Below are 8,597 nucleotides of genomic sequence, written 5' to 3'. Positions count from 1 at the left end.
CCCGAATGTAAACAGCATTGAAGTGTGCACAGCCTGCAGCCGTGCATCGGTCCGGAAAAATCCCGGGGTCCCGCTGACTGATTTGGCCGCTGCTCCATTACTTTCATTCAGTTTATTTACTTATTAGCCTATTTGTTATATTTTTGCCTGCCTGATGGATACATGTTGTTTCTGAGTTTGGCTTTCAGTTGTAACCAGTGGATTTGAAATATAGCCTAAACGTGATAGTTTCATAAAAATTAAATCAATAGGTTAATAAATCATGGATTTGCTAGTTTTGTCTGCAACGTTATTTACCTCATCTCCGGCTTCTGCACACAAAAAAGAAAAGCCTTGCATTGACATAGCGTAATGAAGTGAGTGGATTTCCTGATGGATCTCATCTATAAGATGGATTTCTGAGGTTGCAAAGTATGTTCCTTTTTTACGTGCGTTTTCAAAAATGAACTTAACATGAACGCACAAGTAGGTGATGCATCCGAGATAGTTTAAAATAATTCGGGTCTAATTGGGTCCATTTGGGAAAAGCACATTTATTTTAAATTACCCGAGACCCGAGGCTGCTAATACCGAACCCAACCCGTGTCCAAGGCACTCGGAGAAGTTTTGGACCTGAACCCGCTCGGGTCTCGGGTTGGATCCAAGTGGAGCCGTGAAGACCTCTAGTCTGGAGTGATACACGTATTTAGGTAGATTTTGAGGCGCATTACCTTGAAAAATGAAAGCAATCCACAGCGTTCTCAGCAGCTTAGATGCTGGGAGAAAATGAAGACTCCTATGTCAAGTGAAGTCACTATTATTTGTATAGCGCATTTAACAATGCAAATTGTGTCAAAGCAGCTTTACATCAGCTTGATAAAGCTGGGTGGCTTTATATCAGCTTTACAGTATTTAGACAGAGAAATAGTATTTCAAAATAGTGTCATTCTCCTCTTGTCAGACAAAATCAGCAGTTTAAATCTAGGCTAAAGCAGAGTCAGATTCTTACATCCAAACACAGAGCACCGGGATTGCCTGCAAGACATTGTTGACGTCAGAGGCATCATGCCTATTCAAAGCCCATTCACGTGCCCCCTCAGATTTTTGAGCCAAGTGGATTTTGAATGCAGCTTCCAAAAGACAAAAAGTAGCCGATTATTATTTTCTATATTTAATAAAATCACACTGGCATGATTGGACATTCAGTGCATCTATCATCAACTGCTAAATTCAAATCTGCATTCGCTGGCTGGCACTTAGCCAGAGACAGCCCCGTTTTTGCAGCACTGCGCATTATAACCAATCACACACAATTCTGTTGAGCTTATGAATGCAATGACCAATCAGAGGCATTCAGATGAGTCATTGCTGAAATGCGTTTTCTTCAATCGCTCGCTGACTGAATACCTCTTTCTGGCGAATTCTCTCGTAAGAAACAAAGTGCAAATGTGTTTACGAATATGTAAGTAAGATATTAATTTCATAGTGTAAACGGCTTCAGTGATTTTAATGGGAGTTTTTGAGAGTGCTTGAACTCTAGACTGTCAGTGAAAATGTTCTTTGATTGTTCTTTGCTCTCTTTCTGTACAATGAAAGTGTTATGATTTGTAGCCTAACTTACAATGTTTTTATTCACATTAAATGTCAATGTTAAATTCACATTAAATATAAAGTCAGTCGAATTAAAAATAGGTTATGGCATGACAACAGGGCCGTAATTGAGGTCCCCGAGGTCCGGACCTAGGTATTTTTCCAATAACAGAAGTTGTAAAATAATTACATAATATTAATTATGCTTTGGTGCCACAAGGATAAAAAGCCAAGATAACAGATCAACTCATCTGAGATGCCTCAGTGGTAGAGGTGTGCGATATATAGTCTGCGATAATACCGTAATTGTTGTTTTAACGATGTGCGATTTGACATTGAGTATTTTGCAAAAACCATTCAAAACACCCTGACAGAGAGCACGCATACATTACGTGAAGTCAGTCTAATGAAATGCATTTACAATGATCGCAAATTAAAGATAAGGCGGCAGAAAATGCATATTTATACCACTTCATAGTTACTCAATTTCATATGGAGAGTGCCATTTTTCTCCAAAAATTACCATGATTACAAATGTGATATTGATTTTTTACAACAGCTCAATAAACAATAAGTTAATTAAGAGACTTAAGTTTTAGGCGCCGTATTGCCTGTTTTTGCTCTATTTCGCCAACAAAAATCACTCCAAACACAGCCACAGCACTGTTTTGCGTCTCTGAGCAACATGATGGTGATTCGTTCCTCAATGAATCAACCGTTTAAATGATTCGGTTCAATCGCAATGACTCACTTATTAACAGTGGTTTGCTGCCACCTACTGGTGATTTTAATTTCACATTTCAACTTTCTTGAAAGTTTTAAATCATTTCAAATATCAATATATCAAAACATGATTTATGCATTTATAATTGCAGATTAAATGCATTTATGTCCTGCATTAAACAGTGTGTAAATACATCTAAATGCCACTTCAGATGACTCTTGTGTTGATTTCATTTGCTTGATATCAGCCTAATTGTCTTATTCTTATTCTAAACTGATTGCATGTAAGAATTTGACTCAAAAGATAATGGACACTTTTAGAAAAAAAAATGGCTTTATATAAAGGTAAAAATGCCCATAAAATGTAAAATCAGTTTAAATTTATTGGGAAAAAAAAAAAAAAATATATATATATTTTAAATATATATACATGATGAAGCTGGCTTTTGTCTGCCAGCTTCATCATGTGCCGCATAACATCATAAATGTGTAGTTTTATGCTCGGGGCGCCGAGAAAGGGCGCCCACGCTATCTAACCAATGGAGCGCTGATATGCTATAAAACGTCACTAAATATGATCAATTCAACCAATCAGTGACGCGCAGTAATAATTCTCCGATGGGCGCTTTGCCTTTGCGCCCATCGGAGAATAACATGAGTTTGGTGTGGTCACGTGGCAGTGAGATTCGAGTTGACAATGGCGCCGGCGTCACACGAGAAAGAGACCGTGCAATCTCTTCTTCAAACTCCGTTTGAAAGAAGACCACTGGCTGAAAAACCAAAAATAAAAGAAATGGGACCGGACCAGCCACAAATTAACATCAGACAGCAGGTGAAAGACAAGGAAGCGTCTTATACTAGAGGCTTTTCGCGGACATGGTACACTAGGAAGCCGTGGCTAACCGGCTGCGGAGTAACTAACTCGCTGTTTTGCTTCCCTTGTTTGCTTTTTAAAACTGCAGCAACCGATCGAGCCTGGTGTGAAAACGGTGTTCAGGACATGAAACATTTTTCGGAAAAAATAAAAAAACACGAACACACAAAGATGCATATGGACAAATGCCTGAAATTTGCGTTGCTGGGGAAGGCTAACATTGCTACTCAGTTGGATGATGGCCATCGACTTTGTATATTGTGTCTCTGGAGGAGCAGAGGAGATGCTGAGTGCTTGGAGGATTTTGATTTAGAGGTGGTTTGCTGTACGATTCATGATGTGAACACTGGAGACAATGTATAGCATTTTTTATTGACTTGCTCACCATTACAATTGGTAATGCACAGTCTTCTTCATCTAGTGGTTACTCCATGTAATAACAGCGACTATTTACCTCTTTGTGTTTATTGAATATTGACGCAAATTACAGCAATTATAAGTTCACCTTGTATGACTTGGTTTCCAATGAATCTCAAATTGGCACATCTTTCTGTCTTTGAAAGAACAATATTTGAAATCTACAAGGACATTCTAAATTCATACTTTAATAATTACATTAGATGCTATTTGTTTTTAAATCGTTACTTTGGTGTTAATGTAATAAATAAACAGCAGAAATTGTTCAATTGTTAAAATAAAAATTTTAAAACCACATTGTCCCTCAGCCCCCCCTACTTTTTCCATCACCAGCCGCCACTGATATATATATATATATATATATCATATATATATAATGTTTAATCATTTTAGACACCTGATTTTACTGAAGGCTACCAGGATAATTATAACTTTTTATTAAATTCATAAACAAACTATATCTTCTATATTTCCAGTTTGTAGAGTGGATCATTCATTGCAATATTTAATCTGATTTTCATGCTTAAGAATCTGTTGAAAAATCTTGAAAAATAATTGATGCTACTGCTGCCCACTGACTTGGTTTTAAACCTATATTATTATCCAATTTATGAGCCTTAAAACATCTTAAAATGCACACATGTAAGTCAGGAAAATCAAAATTTTACTTGTTTACTTGTGAACTTGTTCACTTTCCCAGTAAAGCGGTGCTAACTGGTATTTTCCTCCCGCAGCGCGCTGGCAGACTGGCGGGGAAACTCGTGAAGACGAAAAGCTGTACGAATACTTTAAAATAGGAGGTAGGTGAACTTTAAAACACTTGCAGTCGCATCATTTTTGTTATACCAATGCTATTTGCTTTCTATTTGAATATATGTTAAAATGTAATATATTCCTGTGAAAACAGCAGAGTAGAATTTTTGTTCAGGTTTCTTTGATGAATAAAAAGTTCAAGAACAGCATTTATCGGAAATGTAAATCTATGGTAACATTATAAATGTCTTTATCATCACTTTTGTTCAATTTAAAGCATCCTTGCTAAATTAAAGTATTAATTTATATAATTTAAAACTACTATAAAATTAAAACTACTATACCTAGTTTTACAGTGGTATGAAATACAGCAACTACTGGATAATTGTTGCCAGTAAGTTACTTTTAATTTGGCTAACATTTTACACATAATTACATTTCTTAACTGAATAGTGTCACCTTTAACTTGTTCATATTACCTTTAGTGATAACTTCCCTATGTGACAAAACTGTCACTTAAAGGGATAAAGTACTGACATGGCTTAATTATAACCACACATGCCTTTTAAAGGGATAGTTCACCCAAAAATGAAAATTCTAGTAATTTCTAGTAAATTCTAGTAGTTTCAAACCTGTATGAATGTCTTTGTTCTGCTGAACATAAAGGAAGATATTCTGAAGAATGTGGGAAACAGAGCAGTTCTGGGGCACCATTGACTTCCATAGTATTTTTTTTTCCTACTATGGAAGTCAATTGTACCCCAAAACAGCCTGGTTACAAACTTTCTTCAACATATCTTCCTTTGTGTTCGGACAGAACAAAGAAATTCATACAGGTTTGGAACTACTTGAGGGAAAAAAAAGAAAAAAAAAACATTTTAACTTAAGAGTTGGAGTGGTTTGAAGGATGATTTTGCATATTAGCACATTAACTTTATCCAGAGGAATTAATAAAGAAATATAAATGGGGCCCAGTTCCGACCCACTGTGGTCCCACAAAATCCCCATATATGGGCCATTTATGGGTTCAGAGTGGCCACCCATTTGGGCCCCATAAGGGTTCTGTATGTGGCCCACCTTGGCCCCAATTATTAAGAACCCATTTGGGACCCATGTGGGCCCATATAATGAAAATCTACATGGGCCCCACTTAGAGCCCACTATGGACCCATCATGTGCCCCTATGGGCTAACACACATGGGGCCCAAGTGGAGCCGATGGACAAAATTGTACGGGTCCCATTTGGGTTGCCCATGCAGGGCCCAAGTGGCAGCCCATCAAAAGCCTACATGGGACCCACATGGAAATGTTGGCTGGGTCATTGATGAACTGTGCTTTAGAGTGAGAGACATTGCCTGCGTCCCAATGTGCATTTCCATCCTAAATTCTATGTGATATTAGTAATTTTCAGTACTATTTAGGGCAGATAGGGTGGATAGTATGTACATTGGGACGCAGGGATTGTTTTCTTCCAGCGTGTCATTCAAGTGTGATCTTTTCAAACGGGGCGGATTAACGTTACGCGGCAAAGAGATGTTCGTCGTTCCGAAAGAAGATGAACAACCGAATCGTTTCACAAGGCCGTTCAAAGTGTCTCAGTCAGTTCCCTAGGTAGTGAATCACTAGATAGTGCACACGAGTCCCTGCGCTGGGAAAGAGACCATGGCTCAGTAAACACTGGGACAACAGATCAATCAATTTGTAAACGTACGTCACAACTGGTATTTATCAACAACAGGCAGGACCGTTATATTTTGATATTACTTTTATGTTATTTAAGGTATCTTAGCCCTGTAATTAGCCCACTGCTCCAGGTGTGTGTTCATGGTGTGTGTGTGTGTGCACTTAGGATGGGATAAATGCAGAGCACTAATTCCGAGTATGGGTTACCATACTTAGCCATGTCACATCACTTTCACTTTTCACTTTTTAACATGAAATGTACATGTTCTATTACAAATCCAGTCAGCATCAATGTTCCCTGTTGTGCAATGAATTGTGGAATGGATTAGTGGCAAAAAAAATAAAATAAAATGAAATTTGCCACTTCTGTTTCATCACAAATTAATTAAATGATATTGATATATTGTTAATGATTTAAAAGGCATCATTTCATTTTTTTAACTTAAAATATACTTTTCTTTTTCCACCAGGGTGTGGCCAAAGGTTTCATTGGTGCTTTGTCATCTTTGCAGGATTTCAGATGCTGGCCAGTCAGTTCTTCCAAAGGCAGCAAACACTGGCTAGTGATCAGACCGCTCCACTGCAACTACATACTGTGTGTACTTTAAAAACTAGGAGTTTATTGTTTTCTTTCCAGGTAATATGTGTAAATGCAGGGCTTAAAGTTGTCCGGCACCGTGAAAATAAAACTAGAGGTATTTCGTATAGCTTGGCGGGGAAAGTACCCTATCCTACAGAAAAGTATTAAAAACTGCTAGATCTGATTACTTTTTGTCTCTTCTAGAAGAAAACAAACATAACCCCCGGTATTTATTTAAAACAGTGACTAAATTAAGGGAAAATAAAGCATCAACAGGTGTTGGCATTTCCCAGCACCACAGCATTAATGACTTTATGAACTACTTTACATTCAAGATCAATACTATCAGAGATAAAATTGTATCCTTGCAGCCGTCAGCTACAGTATCGCATCAGATAGCGCACTATAGATCCCCTGAGGAATAATTCCACTCATTCTCTGCTGTAGGAGAGGAAGGATTGTATAAACTTGTTAAATCATCTAAACCAACAACATATATTTTAAAGCCTATTCCATCTAAACTACTAAAAGAGCTGCTTCCAGAAGTCATAGATCCTCTTTTGGCTATTATTAATTCATCATTGTCATTAGGATATGTCCCCAAAACCTTCAAATTGGCTGTTATTAAGCCTCTCATTAAAAACCACAACTTGACCCCAAAGATCTAGTTAATTACAGACCGATCTCAAATCTCCCTTTTCTGTCAAAGATACTAGAAAAGGTAGTATCCTCACAATTATATTCCTTCCTAGAGAAAAATGATATCTGTGAGGAATTCCAGTCAGGATTTAGATCGTATCATAGTACTGAGACTGCTCTCATTAGAGTTACAAATGACCTGCTTCTATCATCTGATCGTGGTTGTATCTCTTTATTAGTTCTACTGGATCTTAGCGCTGCGTTCGACACTATTGACCACAACATTCTTTTGAATAGACTAGAAAACTTTGTTGGCATTAGTGGAAGTGCCTTAGCATGGTTCAAATCATACTTATCTGACCGCCATCAGTTCGTAGCAGTGAATGAAGAGGTATCATATCGATCACAAGTGCAGTATGGAGTACCTCAAGGCTCAGTACTAGGGCCGTTACTTTTCACGCTTTACATGTTACCCTTGGGAGATATTATCAGGAGACATGGTGTTAGCTTTCACTGTTATGCTGATGATACTCAGCTCTATATTTCTTCGGCCGGTGAAACACACCAAATTGAGAAACTAACGGAATGCATAGTCGATATAAAAACTGGATGATGAGTAATTTTTACTGCTAAATTCTGAAAAACAGAGGTGTTAATTATCGGACCTAAAACCCCACATGTAATAACCTAGAACATTATCTAACACTTGAGGCTGCTCTGTCAATTCTTCTTCATCAGTCAGGAACCTAGGTGTGCTGTTTGATAGCAATCTGTCATTTGAAAGCCATGTTTCTAGCATCTGTAAAACTGCATTTTTCATCTCAAAACATATCTAAATTGCGACCAATGCTCTCAACGTCAAATGCAGAAATGTTAATTCATGCGTTTATGACCTCAAGGTTAGACTATTGTAATGCTTTATTTGATGGTTGTTCTGCATGCTTAATCAACAAACTACAGTCGGTCCAAAATGCAGCAGCTAGAGTCCTTACTAGAACCAGGAAATATGACCATATTAGCCCGGTTCTGTCAACACTGCACTGGCTCCCTATCAAGCATCGGATAGATTTTAAAATCTTGTTAATTACTTATAAAGTCCTGAATGGTTTAGCTCCTCTGTACTTGAGCGAGCTCTTATCACATTATAGTCCTCCACGTCCGCTACGTTCTCCAAACTCTGGCCGTTTGATAATACCTAGAATATCAAAATCGACTGCGGGCGACAGATCCTTTTCCTATTTAGCACCCAAACTCTGGAACAGTCTACCTAACACTGTTCGGGAGGCAGACACACTCTGTCAGTTTAAATCTAGATTAAAGACCCATCTCTTTATCCTGGCGTACACATAACACACTAAT

The sequence above is a fragment of the Onychostoma macrolepis genome, chromosome 22 (assembly GCF_012432095.1).
Source record: "Onychostoma macrolepis isolate SWU-2019 chromosome 22, ASM1243209v1, whole genome shotgun sequence".
NCBI lineage: Eukaryota > Metazoa > Chordata > Actinopteri > Cypriniformes > Cyprinidae > Onychostoma > Onychostoma macrolepis.
This window is presented reverse-complemented; position numbering follows the sequence as displayed.